Source organism: Rhinolophus hipposideros (genome assembly GCF_964194185.1).
Source record: "Rhinolophus hipposideros genome assembly, chromosome: 24".
Classification (NCBI taxonomy): domain Eukaryota; kingdom Metazoa; phylum Chordata; class Mammalia; order Chiroptera; family Rhinolophidae; genus Rhinolophus; species Rhinolophus hipposideros.
In genome coordinates, this window is record NC_138070.1 from 24,097,548 (window position 1) to 24,117,210 (window position 19,663).

Consider the following 19,663-nt stretch of genomic DNA (forward strand, 5'->3'; position numbering starts at 1 on the left):
TGTCTCCATATTAAGAGAATGGCGAGTTTTTGTGTAAAGGAAGAGGAGCGAGGTAGTAATGTTGATCTCCTTTTTGTCCCTTTCCACACCTAAGAGTGCCCTTCTGTTACAAATTCATACACAGGCTTGAAGTGTCTGCAGCTTCTCAGCTTCCCAGGGCGTATCACCAGTCTAGGTTGGGCACCAGAATCCAGTCCTCACAGCATCTCAGAGAGATTCAGCAGTTACCCAGGATACTCAGAGCTTGGCCTTAAACCAGGTACAAAGACTGAGACCTGGGAAGAGACCTAGAGACATCATCATCTCCCCTCCCCTCCCCTGCTTCAGTCTCCCCCACCTCAGATGCAAACAAGGGGAAAGGACAAATCCAAACCAACGTCCAAATCCAAAACATTCCATTGTACGAATCTAGGTTAAGAAGGACAAGAAGACACGTGGTATACAGCCACTCTCCCACCAGTATCACAAGAGCTGGGACTTACAGTCCTTTCTGTCCTGATGCTGGAAGGGAACAGGCTCAGATAATGGAGGAAGGGACAGTCCTGAACCTAGATCCTTCTTTTCCATTAGGCCAGGAAAAGAAAAGCCTAGTCCCTTTGTTTCTACATTATCCTAGCAGGAATTCTAAGCTAAAGACCATAATTTCTGTGAAAGGCTATGCCCAGAGGCTCCTCTCCAACTGAAGAACGGAGGCATCACGTGGCCATATCATTGTGGCCATCTCAGATTTTAAAAACAGTTTTACTTTACATGTAGCTATACCAGAGGCCTAAACAGTAATCAAGAGGAGGTTCCCTTGAATACTCTCCTGGAGTTATTATAGAAAACAAGAAATTGAGGCCTTTGAGTTCATGCATGCACCACACTGTGATTATGACCATGCATAGTTTCTCTTCGCCCCTGGCACTGCTTACCCTGAGAACAGCAGAGACAGGTTCCTACTCTGTCCCCTCCCGCCCTTGGCCCTGGGACCCGGGGTTGATGCTAAGTGGGAATCCCCATGCTGGCTCTCTATAAAGATGACCAAAATTTAGTAACACAGTTTATGGACCTGGAAATTGAGCATCGTTTTAATATCCACATCACAACCTCTAGTGCTTGTTTTTATTTTAGTTTTGGACATAAACATACATATATTATATATAAACATGTGTACCATTAAATAAATTATATAGGTATATATGTGTATATATAATATAATTATGTATATTTATACACATGCAGTTTATATACCGGGGATGCCAGAAAAATCTGTACAAGCGGACGCTTTGGTCAACGTTCCTCAAGCCATAGTTCGCCGTAATCAGAAGTGTCTGGATGCTGATGGTAACCACTTTGAGCACCTCTTGTCATTGCAGAAGTCAAACATTACTTGTAGTCACCTTTTGTTATTGGTATATAGAGAGTATTACAATTTTAATAGTGTTTTCCTTTCTTAAAATGTGTATACATTTTTTGCCACCCTCTGTGTGTGTGTGTGTGTGTGTTTAATAAAAAGAAGTAGAAGATGGTATTTAAAAATCAACAAAGACCTGAACGTTTTTTCAGTTTCAGATCAGACAGGATGACTCCTTAAGCTACTGCCACCTGCTGGCAACATGCCTAAAATTCAAGAACAGGAATAAACGTGCGCAGGAGCTCCTGCTAGCCCAGGAAAGACTGAACAATTAGATAGCAAGTTCTAAAACACATGGAAAACCCAGATTTAGATTTACAGGTATATCTGTACAGGAGTTGCACTGTGGCACTGGGTATGAACAGAGGGATGGGCAAAGAATGGTATAACTTATTTGAAAATGAACACCATCCCTTGAATATAGACCGAAAATAAGGCATAAGTAAACATCTCTATTTTACATTTTTTTTACAATAAAAGAAAAAAAGAGGTTTTTTTTAGGGTAATGAAGGTATGCTTATTTGTATACGCATACTTATTTGATATGCACACTGGAGAAATGAGTTAGTGAAAAAGAGAATATTGAAAGCACAAGCAAGACAATGGAAATTTGAGAATTTGAAATACCTGAGGGGATGGAAGGGAGTGAGACCAAGAGAATGTGAAAAGACATTTGACCAAGTCTAATACCTACTCATTACTTTTGAATATTAACTGAAATAAAAATTAATAGACAATTCTTAATATTATGTGAAAACATTCGTTAATAAAAATATGTGTTGCTGTTATGGTCTGAATTGTGCTCCTCCCCCAAATTCCTATGTTGAAGCCCTAAACCCAAGTATCTTAGAATGTGACAGTATTTGGAGCTAGGACCTTTAAAAGTAATTAAGTTACAATGAGGCTGTTAGGAGATCTAACAAACAGAAAGACATTACATGATCTTGGATTGGAAGACTCAACCAAAATATATTAATTCTAAGTTTTTTTACAAATATAACATATAAGTAAAAATAGCACCTTTTTTTCTGGAGTAATACAAATTGATTATAAAGTTTATCTGAAAGAATAAATAAGAAGAAAATCATGGAAATCCTGGGGATAAACCACACACATAAATAATGTATAGAAGCTAACCCTGACAGATTTGAAAACATTATAAAGCTTCCATAATTAAAACAAGGTGATGGTAGCACATGAATAAAATGGTAGACCACTGGAAAAGAATATGAAACTCAATATAGACTCAAGAACAAGTAAAATTTTAATATTTAACAAAGCATCTCATATCAGTAGGAAAAAAATGTTTCCATTTTTTAAATAGTAAAGGTACAATTGGACAGTCATATGAAAAATAATAAATTTAGATCAATTTCTCACACCATAAACAGTATTAATTTCAAATGTATCTGAAGGTACATATTTCAATTCAGACAAAAAGCCAAAGTTTTTAATATAAAGAACTTCTTTAAAATGAGAATAAAGAGAGCTACAACCCAAGAGGAAAATGGACAAAAAATATGAATGTGAGTAGAGATTTCAGAGAAAATAGAAACAATAATAGTTTTTAAACACATTAAAAGATGTTCAACCTTTCTCATAAGAGAAATGCACATTAAACTACAGAAAAAAATACTTCAAGAAAAAAATGGAGTTGAGATTTCCTCTTCCAACCACAAGGGAATTAAAAGGGTTTAGAGTTTGCCTAAACTTTAAACAACTAGAAAAGTAGAATATATGAAAGGGCTGTTTCCAGAAATTGTCAAAGGTAGTAGAAGAATCTAATTTGAGGGGAAAAAAGAAAACAAATGAGACCAACCTGACATTCTTCCTAGAGGCAATTTCCAAACTGGAAAGCAGGGAAGGGAAGCAGTAGTTTGGTGGTCTCGGTAAGCTAAGGAGGCAGACGTTGGAGTTCAGGGAGCCCAAAGCAGCTCGAATCTGTAGAGCAGAGGGAGGTATGCAAAGACCTCCACAAATCCACAAAGAGGTCTCCTTAAGAATTTGGATGGATAGCAAATCTAAGTACAGTTAAATTCCATGAGACCAGATTAAAAATAAATAAATAAATAAAAGTTTCTTTGACAAAACCAGTTACCAGGGAATTCCACAGTCACACAGCCTGGCATCATTCAAAAATTAAAAAATAAATTTAAAAGGGGGGGGAAACAGAAAAGAAGGAAATTAATTAAAAAGAAAAAGACAAATTCTCACCAGCTAGACTGAAGAGATTTCAATGAATACATGAGGCATATCCTAGGCTACTCTAAATGTACCCTATAAAATCTTAAAAAAAAAAAAAACTTCAAAGAAGAAGGTCCAAGATGGTGGAATAGGTAAATGCTATGCCTGCTGCCTCCTAGAATCACATTAAAATTACAACTAAATTATAGAACAGTCAACCTTGAGAATTACCTGGAGACTAGCTGAACAGAACCCTTATAACTAAGGATATAAAAGAGAAGCCATGTCAAGACTGGTAAAAGGGGTGGAAGAGTAAAACAGGCTGACCCCAAGCCCACAGGTTGAGCACTGGGAGGGACATCTTGGTGGTTGAGGTCCCCCTGAAGAGAAAGGGGTCCCAGCCCCACACGAGGTTCCCAGGTGTCCTGTGCCAGGAAGAGGAGTCCCCACAACATTTGGTAGTGAAAGTCAGTAAGGATTCTATCCATCTGTCCCAGTGAGAAGGAAGATGACTGGAAACCCAGATGTTCTCTTAAAAGGCCCGCACAGACTCACTCACTTGTAAGCACTCACACTGGGCTTCAGTGGAGGGGAGGCAGCTCGAGAGGGGCCAGAGAAATACAGTGAAAGACTGAGTTGTGTGGCTTCACAGAGAGGGGTGGAGGGACAGTTGCCATTATCCCTGTGTGGAGTCTGCCTCACATGGAGACTATAGGAGGGCACCATCTTTCTTGTGTTGATCCCTCCCCCAAAGGGCCAAATCTGAGACCACATTGGTCTGGTAAAATCCACACATGCACACAATGGTGACCTCCTGGGACCACCCCCTTTCTCCACCCCTACTCAGCTAGTTGTGGCATCACCCAGGGCACACTTGGCTCCTGGGAAGCCACTCCCATCCCACATATTGTGGAAGTCTTTTAGCAGTGGATGTCCAGCAGTGGCAGCCTGGGGAACTTTCAGTAATAGGTGGTCAGTCATAGCTTGCACTGCAGGCTTTCTTGGGTGGCTTTTGGGGATTTATGGGCCTAGTGCAGGTGACGGCTGGCTGTGGTGTTCTCAGGGCATTTTGTGGGTGGCCACAAGTTCAGTACTGGCATAAGAACTGAATCTACATTAACTTTGTGAAAACCACTGGCAAAACACAATGACTCCCTGGGATCCCATTCCTCCCAACTCTGGTGGCATCACCAAGGGAACTGTCAACACTCACTGGGTCAACCAGCCTGGCCTGCACACCTAAGGAGGATCTTTAGGCAGCTGAGACTTACAGGCAGCCAGCAGGTAGCAACAGGCTCAGGGAGGCCCTGGTCCTTTTGCTAAGCTGCCCCAGGCTCAATACTGGTGGCAGCCAGCCTTGGTTCACAGTGAGGCCACCTCCACATGCCTCCATGTCCAGCACAGGCAGCAACCAACTGCATATAGCTTTGTAGCTCCCACCAGGTAGCCGTGGACCAGATACAGGCAAGGCTGAAATTGGCCTGCACAGGAGCCCCTCCCAAGAGGCACCAGAAACAACACACCCAAAGGCTGGCCTCAGACCACATCAGAGCACTACCCAATTAGCCCCACAAATGGCACACCCAAATGGTGGCATCAATAGGCACAAGAATCTACAGGAATGAATCCCCCTCTGACGGGTCAGTCCCCACACAAATAGCTCATACACTGTGAGTGTAGCCAATCCTCATAGCTACTCAGCCTGAGAGTCAGTCCCACTCACTGACTCACACAATCAAGGCTCAACTACAACTGGAGAATACACACAACACACACAATGGAAACTCCAGGAACACACACACAGGTGATCAGGGAAACTGTGCTACTGGACCACACAGGACACTTACTACATAAGGCCACCCAGCAAAGACTGAAAGACATAGGAGATCTGCCTAATACACAGAAGAAAACACAGAGAGGCAGTCAAAATCAGGAAACAAAGAAACATGTCCCAAATAAAAGAACAAGAGAAAACTCTAGAAAAAGAACTAAATGAAATGGAGGCAACCAATCTACCAGAGACAGAGTATAAAACACTGGTTATAAGAATGCTAAAGGAACTTAGTGAGAACTTCAACAAAGAGACAGTAAGCATAAAGAAGGACATAGAAACCATAAAAGAGAACCAGTGAGAAATAAATAATACAATAACTTAAATGAAGAATACACTAGAAGGAATCAACAGCAGATTAGATGAAGCAGAGGATCAAATCAGTGATTTAGAAGACAAGATAGTAGAAAATACCCAATCAAAATAACAAAAAGAAAAAAATTGTTTTAAAGAAGACAGTGTAAGGAACCTCCAGGAAAACATCGCACATAAAAACCTACACATCATAGGATTACCAGAAGGAGAAGAGAAGGAGCAAGGGATCAAGAACCTATTTGAAAAAATAATGACTAAATATTTTCCTAACCTGGTGAAGGAAATAGACATACAAGCCCAGAAAGAGCACAGAGTCCCAAACAAGATAAAACCAAACAGGCCTACACCAAGACATGTTATAATTAAAATGGCAAAGGTTAAAGACAAAGAGAGAATCCTAAAAGCAGCAAAACAAAGATAACTAGTTACTTACAAGAGACATAAGAGTGTCAGCTGATTTCTCAACAGAAACTTTGCAGGCCAGGAGAGAGTGGCAGGAAATATTCAAAGTGATGAAAAGTAAGGGCCTACAACCAAGATTACTCTACCCAGCAATGCTATCATTTAAAATTGAAGGGGAGCTAAAGAGCTTCCCAGAAAGAAAAAGCTAAAGGAATTCATTATCATCAAGCCAGTATAGCAAGAAATGTTAAAGGAAGCTCTGTAAAAAGAAAGAGGGAAAACAAACAAACAAACAAAAGAAGATTAAAAATATGAATAATAAAATGGCAATCACTATGTATCTATTAATAATTACTTTAAATGTAAATGGATTAAATGCTCCAATCAAAAGACATAGGGTAGGGGTGGGGATAAGGGAGAAGGTGAGGGGATTAGAAAACAGTCGGTAACGACAAAATGGCCTCAGGGTTTTTGAAAATTAATTTGGGGAACGTAATCAATAATGTTGTAAATAATTTGTAGGGTATCCGATGGACACGTGTCCCATTTGGGAGACCACCTCAGGGATGCTGTAGATGCCTGATCATGGCACTGTACACCGGAAGCTAAACAATAATGAATGCCAACTATAATTTTATATATGTAATGTGATGGCTCAGTGCGATGTCGGAGGGATAGTGGATGGGGGGATGGGGAGAGGAGGGTCCACAGTGTGAGGGATATAAATGATGAACATCTAAGTATTACCTTGTCTTTTGCACCTGAAACTAATAAAATAAATAAATAAAATAAAAAAGAAATAAAAAAATAAACTCAGAACAAATCCTGCTATAAAAAAAAAAGACATAGGGTAACTGAATGGACAATAAAACAAGACCCATACATATGCTGTCTGCAAGAGACCCACCTCAGATCAAAAGACAAACATAGACTGAAAGTAAAAGGATGGAAAAAGATATTTCATGCAAATGAAAACAACAAAAAAATCTGGGGTAGCAATACTTATATCAGACAAAATAGATTTTAAAACAAAGACTATAGTAAGAGATAAAGTAAGACATTACATAATGAGAAAGAGCTCAATCCAACAATAGGACATAACCCTAATAAACATCTATGCACCCAACATAGGAGCACCTAAATATATAAAACAAGTAATGACTGACACGAAGAAAGAGATTGACAAGAACAATCATAGTAGAGGGCTTTAACACCCCATTGACACTAATGGACAGATCTTCCAGACAGAAAACCAACAAGGAAACAGCGGCCTTAAATGACACACTAGACTATATGGATTTAATTCAGGGGTGTCCAAACTTTTTTCAACGTTTTTTACCAAGGGCCATATGCGGTAAAATACATAAACAGCCAGGCCACTCACTCGAGGTGAAGTACATATTGCTTCACCTGGTTTATTTAAGTAAACTAAATATATTTTTGGAATTTGCTGCAGGCCAATTAAAAATGGATTGTGGGCCGCAGTTTGGACACCCCTGATTTAATTGATACTTTTAGAGCATTTTACCCCAAAACAGCAGAATATGCATTCTTTTCAAGTGCATATGGAACAATTTCTAAGATAGACCACATGTTAGGCCACAAAACATGTCTCAATGAATTTAAGAAGATTGAAATCATATCAAGCATTTTTTTCTGACCACAATGGTATGAAACCAGAAATCAATTACAAGGAAAAAAAACTGAAAAGCACACAAACACATGGAGGCTAAATAAACAACAAATGGGTTAACAATGAGACGAAGGAAGAAGTCAAAAGATACCTCGAGACAAATGAAAATGAAAACACAATGACCCCAAATCTATAGACCTACAGAAAGCAGTCCTAAGAGGAAAATTTATAGCAAAACAGGCCTACCTCAGGAAACAAGAAAAATCTCAAATAAACAATCTAACTTTACATCTAAGGGAACTGGGAAAAGAATAGCAAATAAAGCCCAAAGTGAATACAAGGAAGGAAATAATGAAGATCAGAGCAGAAATAAACAAAATAAAGGCTACAAAAACAATACAAAAGATCAATTAAACCAAGAGCTGGTTTTTTGAAAAGATAAACAAAATTGATAAAACTTTAACCAGACTCATCAAGAAAAAAAGAGAGATGACCCAGGTAAATTAAATCAGAAGTGAAAGAGACATGACAATGGACACCACAGAAATACAAAAATGTTTAAGAATATACTATGAGCAATTATATGACAACAAATTGGACAACCAGAAAGAAATGGAAAAATTCCTAGAATCATACAATCTTTCAAGAATGAGTCAAGAAGAAAAAGAAAACCTAAACTGATCAATTACTACTAATGAAATTGAATCAGGAATCAACAAGTTCCCAATAAACAAAAATCCTGGACTAGATGGTTTCACAGGTGAATTTTACCAAACATTCAAAAAAGAATTAACACCTATTCTTCTCAAATTATTCCAAAAACTTCAAGAGGAGGGCAGGCTCCCAAGCTCATTTTATGAGGCCATCATTACCCTGATTCCAAAACCAGTCAAAGACATTATAAGAACAGAAAACTATATGCCTGTTCAATGTGCTATACACCTGAAGAGCTGAAGTAGAATATTGAATGGCAACTATAACTGAATATATAGGTATATATAGTCACAGGATGTGGAGTACTACATAGGAAGATAGTCGATGGTATTGTTACAGCTATATAAATTGTCAGAGGGATAGCAGCTTGGGGGATGGGTTATCACTTTATGAGGGTTTTAAATGTCTAACTATTACATTGCTTTGTACACCTGAAACTAATTTTTTTAAAATCCATTTCCTAGAAAAAAATTTTTTAAATAAAAATAAAAACAGAAAACTATAGACTGATATCTGTTCTGAACATAGATGCAAAAATCCTCTACGAAATATTAGCAAACCAAATCCAGCAATACACTAAAAAGATCATACACCACAATCAAGTGGTATTTAGTCATGGTATGCAAGGTTGGTTCAATATCTACAAATCAATTAACGTGATACACCACATAAACAAAATGAAACATAAAAAATATATGATCATATCAATAGATGCAGAAAAAACATTTGACAAAACCCATCATCCATTTATGATAAAAACTCTCAGCAAAGTGGGAATAGAGGGAACATGTCTCAACATAATAAGGGCTATATACATATGACAAACACACAGCTAATATCCTACTCAATGGGGAAAAGCTAAAAGCATTCTCCTTAAGATCAGGAACAAAACAAGGATGCCCATTTTCACCACTTTTATTCAACATAGTACTGGAAGTCCTAGCCACAGCAATCAGATAAGAAAAAGGAATAAAAGGCATCCAAATTGGAAAGGAAGAAGTAAAACTGTCATTATCTGCAGATGACATAATACCATATAGAGAAAACCCCAAACATTCCACCAAGAAACTGTTAGAACAGATAAATGAATTCAGTAACGTAGCAGGATACAACATTAATATTCAAGAATTGATTGCATTTTTATACACCAATAATGAACTGTCAGAAAGAGAAATTAAGGAAACAATCCCATTTACAAATGCATCAGAAAAAAATACCTAGGAATAAATTTAACCAAGAAAGTAGAAGACCTGTACTCAGATCATTAGACGACATTGAAGAGAGAAATTAAAGAAGATACAAGTAAATGGAAGCTTATACCATGCTCATGGATAGGAAGGATTAGTATAGTTAAAATACCCATACTACCCAAAGCAATCTATAGATTCAATGCAATACCTACCAAAATACCAAAGACATTTTTCACAGAACTAGGACAAATAACCCTAAAATTTGTATGGAATTATAAAAGACCCCAAATAGTCACAGCAATCTTGAGAAAAAATAACAAAGCTGGAGATACCACCCTATATGATATCGAACCATACTACAAGGCCATAATAATCAAAACAGCATGGTTTTGGCATAAAAACAGAAACATAGATCAAGAGAACAGAATAGAGAGCCCAGAAATAAATCCATGCCTATATGGTCATTTAATCTATGAGAAAGGAAGTAAGACTATACATTGGGGTAAAGACAGTCTATTCAATAAACGGTGCTGGAAAAAATTGGACAGATACATGCAAAAAATGAAACCGGAAAACCTTCTTATTCCATATACAAGAATAAACTCAAAATGGAATAAAGACTTAAATGTAAGACCAAAAACATAGGCAGTAAACTCTCAGCCATTACCCTTAGTAATATTTTTACTGATGTATCTCCTCATTAAAGGAAAAAAAAAGAAAAAAGAAACAAATGGGACTACATCAAACTAAAAAGTTTGTGCACAGCAAAAAAACAACAACCCACAAACAAAATGAAAAGACAGCCTTCTGAATGGGAGAAGATATTCATCAATGATACATCTAATAAGGGATTAATATCCAAAATTTATTTTAAAAACTTATATAACTCTACACCAAAAATTAAAAAGTCTAATTTAAAAAATGGGTAGAGGACCTGAATAAACATTTCTTCAAAGAGGACATGCAGATGGCCAATAGATATATGAAAAGATGCTCAATGTCACTAATCATTAGAGAAATGCAAATAAAAGCCACAATGAGATATCACTTCACACCTGTCAGAATGGCTATTATCAATAAATCAACAAACAACAAGTCTTAGCTAGGATGTGGAGAAAAGGGAACTCTTGCATACTGTTTGTGGGATTGCAAATTGGTGCAGCCACTATGGAAAACCATATGGACGTTCCTCAAAAAATTAAAAATAGAACTATCTTATGACCCAGCAATTCCATTTTTGAGTATGTACCCAAAGAAATCTAAAGCACAAATTCAAAAAGATATATGCACCCCTATGTTCACTGTACCACTATTTACAATAGCCAAGTCATAGAAACAACCAAAATGCCCATGAAGTGACAACTGGATACAGATGTGGTGGGTGGCCAGGTGGCTCAGTTGGTTAGAGTGCGAGCTCTCAACAAGGCTGCTGGTTTGAGGCTCGACTTGGAGCTGAGCTGCGCCCTCCACAACTAGATTGAAAGACAGTGGCTTGGAGCTGATGGGCCCTGGAGAAACACACTGTTCTTCAATATTCCCAATAAATCTTTTAGAAGAAGAATGAGGAGGAGGAAGAGGAGGAGAAGGAGGAAGAGGAGGAGGAGGAGGAGGAGAAGGAGGAAGAGGAGGAGGAGGAGGAAGAGGAAGAGGAGGAGGAGAAGGAGAAGAAGGGGAAGTGGTGTATATATATAATGGAATATTACTCTGCCATAAAAAAGAATGAAATCTTACGATTTGTGACAATATGGATGGACCTAGGGGGTATTATACTAAGTGAAATAAGTCAGACCAAGAAAGACAAATACCATATGACATCAGTTATATGTGGAAACTAAAAAACAAAAGTTCTTCAGTTTCTTGTTCTAAAGAAATGAAATGAAATGAAATCATAGATATAGAGAAAATTTTGAGGGTTGCCAGATGGGAAGAATGTTGGGGGGCTTGGAGAGAAAGGTGAAGGGATTAAGAAGTACAAATTGATAGTTACAAAATAGTCACAGGGATGTAAAGTACAGTAGGGGGAATATAGTCAACAATATTGTAAAAACTATATATAATGTCATATGGGTACTAGACTTATCAGGGGAATTACTTCATAAATTATATAAATGTCTAACAAATACACTATATACATGAAACTAATGTAAAATAATATTGAATGTCAACCATATAAAAAGTCATAGGGATATAAAGTACAGCTTAGGGAATATAGTCAATAATGTTGTAATAACTATGTACCATGTCAGAGGGGTAATAGACTTATTGGGCTTATCACTTTATGAGGTATATAAATGCCTAATCACTATGTTGTTTTTTTACACCTGAAACAAATAAAAAAAATTCATGACATATTAAAAAAAACAACTTGAAAAAGATCATACTGATCCTCAAAATACTTAAAAACCTGCCAGATGAAAGCTCAACACACTTTAAAGAATACAATAAAATCCAGCATTCAACAACAGAAAATCTATAATGTCCACATCCAATCGAAAATGACTAGATATGAAAAAGCAAAAAAAATGTGACCTACAATCAGGAAGAACGTAACTCAACAGAAACAGCCTAGAAATGACAGAAAAAACTGAATTGGTAGATAGGACTTTACAATTAGCTACTATAAATATACTCAATAAGTTAAAGAAAAAAGGAAAATGATGTCAAAAAGAAATGGAAGATATAAAAAACCCAAATGGAACATCTAGATATTAAGAAAAAAGTCACTTGATTGTATTAATGTTAGATTAATCACTGCAGAAGGAAATATCAATGCACTCGTAAACATAACAATAGAAACTATCTAAACTGAAACATAGAGAGGAAAAAGACTGATATAAAAATTAATAGAGCTGCATCACCCTGTGGAACAATATCAAAAAGGTGTAATTTGTGTACCAGGAGAAAGGAGGAAAGAGAAAAATATTTAAAGAAATAATGGCTAAAACTTTTCCAAATTAGTTGAACACTATATACCCAGAGATCCTAGAAGCTCAATTGATCTATAATCAGAATAAATACAAATAGAACCACACTTTTTTAAATTAAATTTATTAGGGTGACAATTGTTAGTAAATTTATATAGGTTTCAAGTGTACAATTCTATAATACATCATCAAAAAAATAGAACCACACAAAGGTACATTATAATCAAATTGCTAAATATCAATCATAAAGAGACCATTTTAAAAGTAGGCAGAGGGAAAAAAAACACATTACATACGGAAGAATAAAGATAAGAATTACCACAGACTTCTCATCCGAAATGATACAAGTAATAAGATAATGAAATGACACCTTTAAAGTGCAGAAAGAAAAAGAATTGCCAATCTAGAATTCCCTATTCAGTGGAAATATCTTTCAAAATCGAAGGTAAAATAAAGGTACCTTTATACAAACAAAAGCTTAGAGAATCTGTTGCCAGCTGACTGCACTACAAAAAATGTTCAGGAAAGTTAGCTAGACAGAAGAAAAGATACTAGATGGAAACTTGGGGAGCCCCTGAAATTGCAAAAAATAACTTTGGAGATATAATATAAATGTAAGCTTGGAGAGCACCTAAAATTGTAAATGTGTAGATAAATATACAGGCTATTTTTCTCAATTTTTGGTGTCCTTAAAAATAAAGCAAGGAAAGATGATAGGAAGGGAGAGGTATGGGCAGCAATTTTAAATTGGGTGGTGAGGTTAGCCCTCATTGTGACGGTGATATTTGTACAGATACTTGAAAAAGACAAGGCCAGAGTTGTGCTCAGCAATATCACCTTCTCTAATATCCTATTGGGTAAACATGCTCAATGAAACATCCCTCCCAGGCAATACATTTTTATCATACACTTTAGTAACCAGGCCTTAACCCAAAGCACTGGCTCTAAGGGAGAAAATCTTAAAGTGAGAGTTTAGAGGTGCAAAGCCTTTTTTGACCGTTTTAAGAAATTAAAAATTATATGATAAAGGTACCTATGTACACCCGATTCTGTTCTCCAAACACCTAGGTCTGGCTACTCTACATTCCATTCATTTTGTAATTGGCTTCAGGAAGGGGTCTAATGAACTCATTCCTTCAAGGACGAATAAAGCTAGTATATGACCACCTGTATTCCACATTACTTATTTAGAACACTTTTATTTTAAAGAGGAAAGACGTAGCCCAAGCAGTAAATCTCAATTTGGAGAAATTCAAGCTTTAGCAAGCAGGGGGGTTAGACATATTTTTTTGGTCAGAGTTAAGGTCTGGAGTCTCCTTGGAGAAATCATAACACAAAGGTTGAAATCTGTTTTCTTCAAAGCTTGTTTATGTTTATTAGTATATGTACACACTTATCAGTAATTGCTGATCTTTCTCTGTAGCCCATATGCAACCCAGACTCAGAAGTAATGGTGCCTTATTTATAGATTTTCACTTAGAATTTTGCTGCATCCTTCAGTATCATTAATGGATACCAATCTCTGTCCTCAGTCCCACTGCTCAAAATTTACAAACAGAGGAAAATAATTCATTACCACAAATTTTAAATAAGCCCCAGAAGGCAGACTCTCCTTGGGATTCAAGAGCAAATAAGACCTCAGGGGTTCATTAAAAGTTGGCTTTTCTCTAAGAACCTTTGAGGGTTCTTGCCGGGATGATGCAATACCAGGGAAAGTTGCTCTGAGCTGATGTCACTTCAGAGACTATTGCCACGGAGTCTCAAAGATATTAGAGCACACCCCTGTTTACTTTTGTTTTGTTTTGTTTTTTAATTGATTTATTTTACTTTTTATTGAGGTAAAATTCACAACACAAACTTCACCATTTTAAGCATTTTAAAGTGCAGATACCACAGCTTTTAGTACATTCACAATGCTGTGCAACCATCCGCACTATAATAATTCAGAACATTCCATCATCTCAAAAAGAAGCCCGATGCCCATAAGCACTCACTCCCTATTCCCACCTACCCCCGGCCCCTGACAACCACTAATCTGCTTTCTATCTTTACTGATTTTCCTGCTCTGTCATTTCCTATAAATGGAATGATACAATATTTGGCATTTTGGGCCTGGCTTCTTTCACACAGCGTAGTGTTTTCAAGGTTTGTCCATTTTGTGGCATGTATCAGTACATCATTCTTTTTTATGGTTGAATAATATTCCATTGCATGGATATACAATGTTTTATTTGTCCACGTTATCAGTCGATGGATATTTGTGTTATTCCCACTTTGAGGCTATTATCAGTAATGCTGCCTGAAGGTCAGCCAGAGGTGAGAGCTTAGGGTCTTCTCAGGTCTTTTCTGAGCATCTGCCCAGGGCATGTGTGTTGCGTTGTAGGTTCCCAGGAATATGTATGAGCTTATTTCCTTAAGTATCTCATTCCCTAGTCTTTCCTCCCAAGCTTTTTGGTTAATCTATTATTTGCCCCAATTACCTCTTGCCCCAGGTGGCAGTGACTAATACATTTGCTTTTAAACATTTCCTACAAACAGCCTTCTCCTCCTGTAGCTGCCTCAGCCCTGGGAGTGTTCCAGGTTAGGCAAAACAGAGGCAAGCCCTTTGAGTAGGTCTTTCAAAGAGCCACAAGACAGATCAAACAAACAATCGTAATTCTTGGAGAATGATGTCTGTTATGCTCCCTCCAATACTGGCGCTAACACCCGGAACACAGACTGTTGTCTCCAAGGCCAGCGCTGAGCTGGGAGCAGGGCAGGCATCCAGGATAAGTTAAAATGCCACAAAACTCTTACCAAGACTCAGCTCTTTTCCTTTATTGTGTTCTCCTGGTTGTTGCAAGCTTTTAATTAGTATCCAGAATTCCACAAAAGTTGATTTTGAAAGTTTTTGCCAGTTTATTCATTGCTTTTCTGGATAGAAGGGATTGGGGAGCTGCCTACTCTGACATTTTTGCTGACATCAGTTTTGAATTGTCCCCTTTCACTCAACGAAATATCCCAGTTGAATGGCAAATTATATGGTCCCACTAAGTATTCAGAGAATAAACTTTGGAATCAGTTTGCTCTCAGTACAAAGCCTGACTCTGCTACTTCCTAGCTGGATGACAGTGGTAAATGTTTTAAACCTCTCTCTGAACTTCAAATCCTTTCTTCTCTTAAAATAGGGATAATAAACACAACTAAAAGAGTTGTAATTACGAAAAAAAGGTGCCATTTCAGGCACTGCAGTTTAAGGTGTAAAGCTTATGATGCAGTGTGGATTTCCCTGTCTTTAGGAACATGGTTAGGGCAGGTGTTGTAGGGGGAGGCAGGGGATCACATATTATGTATTTTAAAATGCAACACAAAAAAAGCAAGTCGTAAGCATTACATATAATAGGGCCTTATTTCAGAAAAAAAAAGGCATATGCATCCATACAAAAATATGGTGTCACGCAGGGCGGCCGGCGGGGTCTCTGGTCCCTCTCCCCACATAAGAACGCAGGATATGGTGAGGCCAAAAAGGAACACCCACGGAGCCATATAAGTAGGGGAGTCAAACCAATATATTCTCCCTGGCGGCTGAGCTGGAGACACAAGAAGCAGGATCTATATCATCTGCAACCCGCCGTCCTAACAGCAGTCCGCGCTTGCCAGCTACCATCTTCTTGCTAGCCCCCAATTTTTTGCTAGCGTAGCCACAGTAGTTATGTTAGTGGCCAATGGCTTACGGGTTACAGCTGACGGCCAACTAGCCACAGCTGATGGCCATCTGATCACAGTTGATGGCCATTTACTACCCGAGCCAGCACCTTTCTATGTGAGGCCGAGAGCCTGGAAACTGCTTTTTTGGGGCTTTGTCCCCACACCTGGAACAATAAATATTATGTGATTAAGAATGGTAATCACTAGATAGAGAAAATAGGGTGTTTTTATTTTCCCACTTTTTCTTGCCTCCTTATATTTTCTCATTTTCTTCATGAACATAAGCTGCTTTTGAAATTTTATAAAATGCTTATGAAATACAGTAATAAGATCCATCTCCTGTTTATCCCCAGAAAACCAATACATCAATTTTACTTTTAAAAATGAAGTCCTACACAAAAATAAGTTAGAGCAAAACAGCATGTCACAGTGGAAGACAGGGGGCTAGTGGTCAGAAGTTCCGGGCTCAGGCCCAGTTCTGCCTCTTACCAGCTAACATAACCATGGTAACTTGAGTAACTTCTTGAACTTCAGTTTCCTAGAAGATGAAAAAAATAATACACATTTCTCTTTCTCCCTGTGCTGTGCTGATAATAAGATATTAAGAGTAAAGTGCGTGTATCTGCAATGCCTGAGACCAATATACAGACTTAAGAGGCTACAAACCAGAACAGTGGTTCTCAAACGTTACTGTTCATCAGAACCTTCTAGAAAAGTTAGCACCCAGATTGCTGGACCCCATCTCCAGAAGTTTGATAGAGCTAAGTGGGGCCCAAGGATTTATATCACAAATTCCCAGGCAGTGCTAATGATACACGTCTGGGGACCACATGGCAAGAACCACTGGACTGGAGGCAAGGTGACAAAGCATAGGCTTTTCAGGTTCAAGTTCCAAGTCACCTCTCTTAGTTCTGCGACTTTGGGCACATCTCTTAATCTATTTGCACTTGAGTTTCTTCACCAATAAAAAACATAATTCCTGCTAATAAATACCATCTGCCCCCAAGATTTTTATGAAGATTAAGTGGTTTAAGTTTGTGAAAAGAATGCATAAACTCCACTGAATTATGTAAATAGCATTAATTATATAAGTCAGGCAACTAAACTAGCTTGAATTTAAATTATTTTTATTTTAGGAAATACATCTCAGACACAGATGTCTGTCACTTTAGATTCCCAACAATGAAGACCCATGCTTCCAGAAAGCGTGTTTGACATTTGAGTACCTGCCGCTGTGGAGCTAAGAGTGCCTTGGTTAAATACTGTAATGTGGATATGTAAATAACAATAATAAACAACCCAAGAGTTAAAATTTATTGAATACTTACTATTTACCAGGTACTGTAATAATTTAAACATTACAATGAAGTAGGTTCTGTAATAATTCCCAATTTGGAGCTAAGAAACTTAGGTTTCAGATGGTCAAATAACTTGCTCAGAGTCACACAGTAAAGATCAGAAGCAGGGTTTCTAAGTAATACACATACAATGTTACTTCTTAATTCATTTAATTTAGATGTTACTCCTTGATTCAGGCCTAGAACAGTATCTAACTCATAATAGTTATTATGAGTTGTTTGCTAAGGGAATTACTGCCAATGAAATTTCGTTGGGATTTAGTTCTCTTACATTCCTGAACCCCCAATTCTTCTCTCCTATCCTCCCAATAAGGTATGTCACAATTTTCATTTCTCGGTGCTTTATATTTACTATACTACAATTAGGTTTCTCTACTGGCTCTATTTTACTTTTTCCAGAGTCAATACTGTCCCCATAGCTTTCTCTGTGCTTCTTCCTAATATCTCCACAAAATCCATTTTCCAGGGTAGAATGTGACATGAGAAGAGGAAGTTAAGGACAGACTTCTTGGGACCCCAATATAAAGGGTACCCAGAGGAGGAGGACCTGGTTCTCCACTCAAATCATTTTTCTTTTGATCTATGAGAATGTTATCCTTCTACTTTCACCTACTTCTAAACTTGACCTAACCTAAATTTTCCTGAGCTCCTTTGAGCACAGAGGAAGCGATAGATTTCATCCCTTTTTCTTAGTTCCCTTATTTTACTCAGGAAAAACTACATTCTAAGCCCAATTCGCCCAAATTTTTAAGCTACAGAATTATTGATTCTCCAATTTTTCGAGCTACACAACCCTCAGCTGATAAAATCTAATCTTCCTTTAGTAGAACACTGCCTCCTGTCTAGAGTACAGATGCAGCTCACTTTTTAGCAATCATAGGGCTTAAGCACAACTACCAATCTACTGGATTCAATTTCATATGTAAAGCAAACCTAGTTATTGGCATAAACACACAAAGTGCTAGATTTTACTTCTTCTCCCCTTTTATTTTCATACCCACAAACATATATATAATTTATCATAAATACATAACTGTGATACCATGCATGTTTTTTGTGGGTGTGTACAATTCCTTGTTCTTTATTCTTTCCCTTCTTCCTTGACTACGTTGTATCCACATCATAGACAGGCCACATGTAGGCACCTAACCAGAGTTTCTTCATGGTCTTCCAACTTTTATATCTGTGTGCGTTAGTTCAGTTAGTCAAGTTCCATGAATACTGATATGCATGGGCTGTTGGGATGCAAATTGTCCTCCTTTCTGGAATGGTTTCTTAGAATCACCACTTGATGCTCTCACCCCAATTACTGCCCTTTGATTTAGCTGGTAACTAGCCTCCCCATAGTAGGAAGACACCTGCTTTGTTAGATTATAGAGCTTCAAGTCCAGGGAAAACCTACGGTCAATTTCCAGATGCCTGACGATAACTCACATTTCTATAGCAACTGAGCATTTGGAAAAAAATATTTCCATATGTGTTATTCCATTTTGTGCTTACAACACACCTTAGGAGTTGATATTTTTACTTCTCATTTTATAATAAGGACCTGACTTGTCATTCAGTGAGTAGTGTAACCACACCACACTCTACTCCCTGGATTTGGGATAAGGTCAGCTTCACAACATCATGCTCCGATGAATATTTTGGAATTGAATAGATGAAAAGGGGGATTGAGTTACTGAAGCAAAATACACGTCCAAACCCAAGAAGCAAAACAAAAAAATTATCTCTGAATGTATGAAAAAGTTGCAGGCAGTAGAAACTGCAGACCTTGCCCATTTCCTCTAACCACGCTGATCTCTGAAACACTGCCTGAGTGGTCTGATTCCTGACAGACATTAGCAGTAGTGAGATGAGTGAAACAGGAAACAGTTCACTGGGGGGAGATGCTCACCCTTGGCCTGACCACAGGCTTCCCTCCTGGAAGAGAATGGCTGCAGGAAATCATTCTGCAGTGACAGATTTCATTCCCAGGGAATCGACAAGGCAGCCAGGGGTCTAGCTCCCCTACTAGAGAGCACTATAG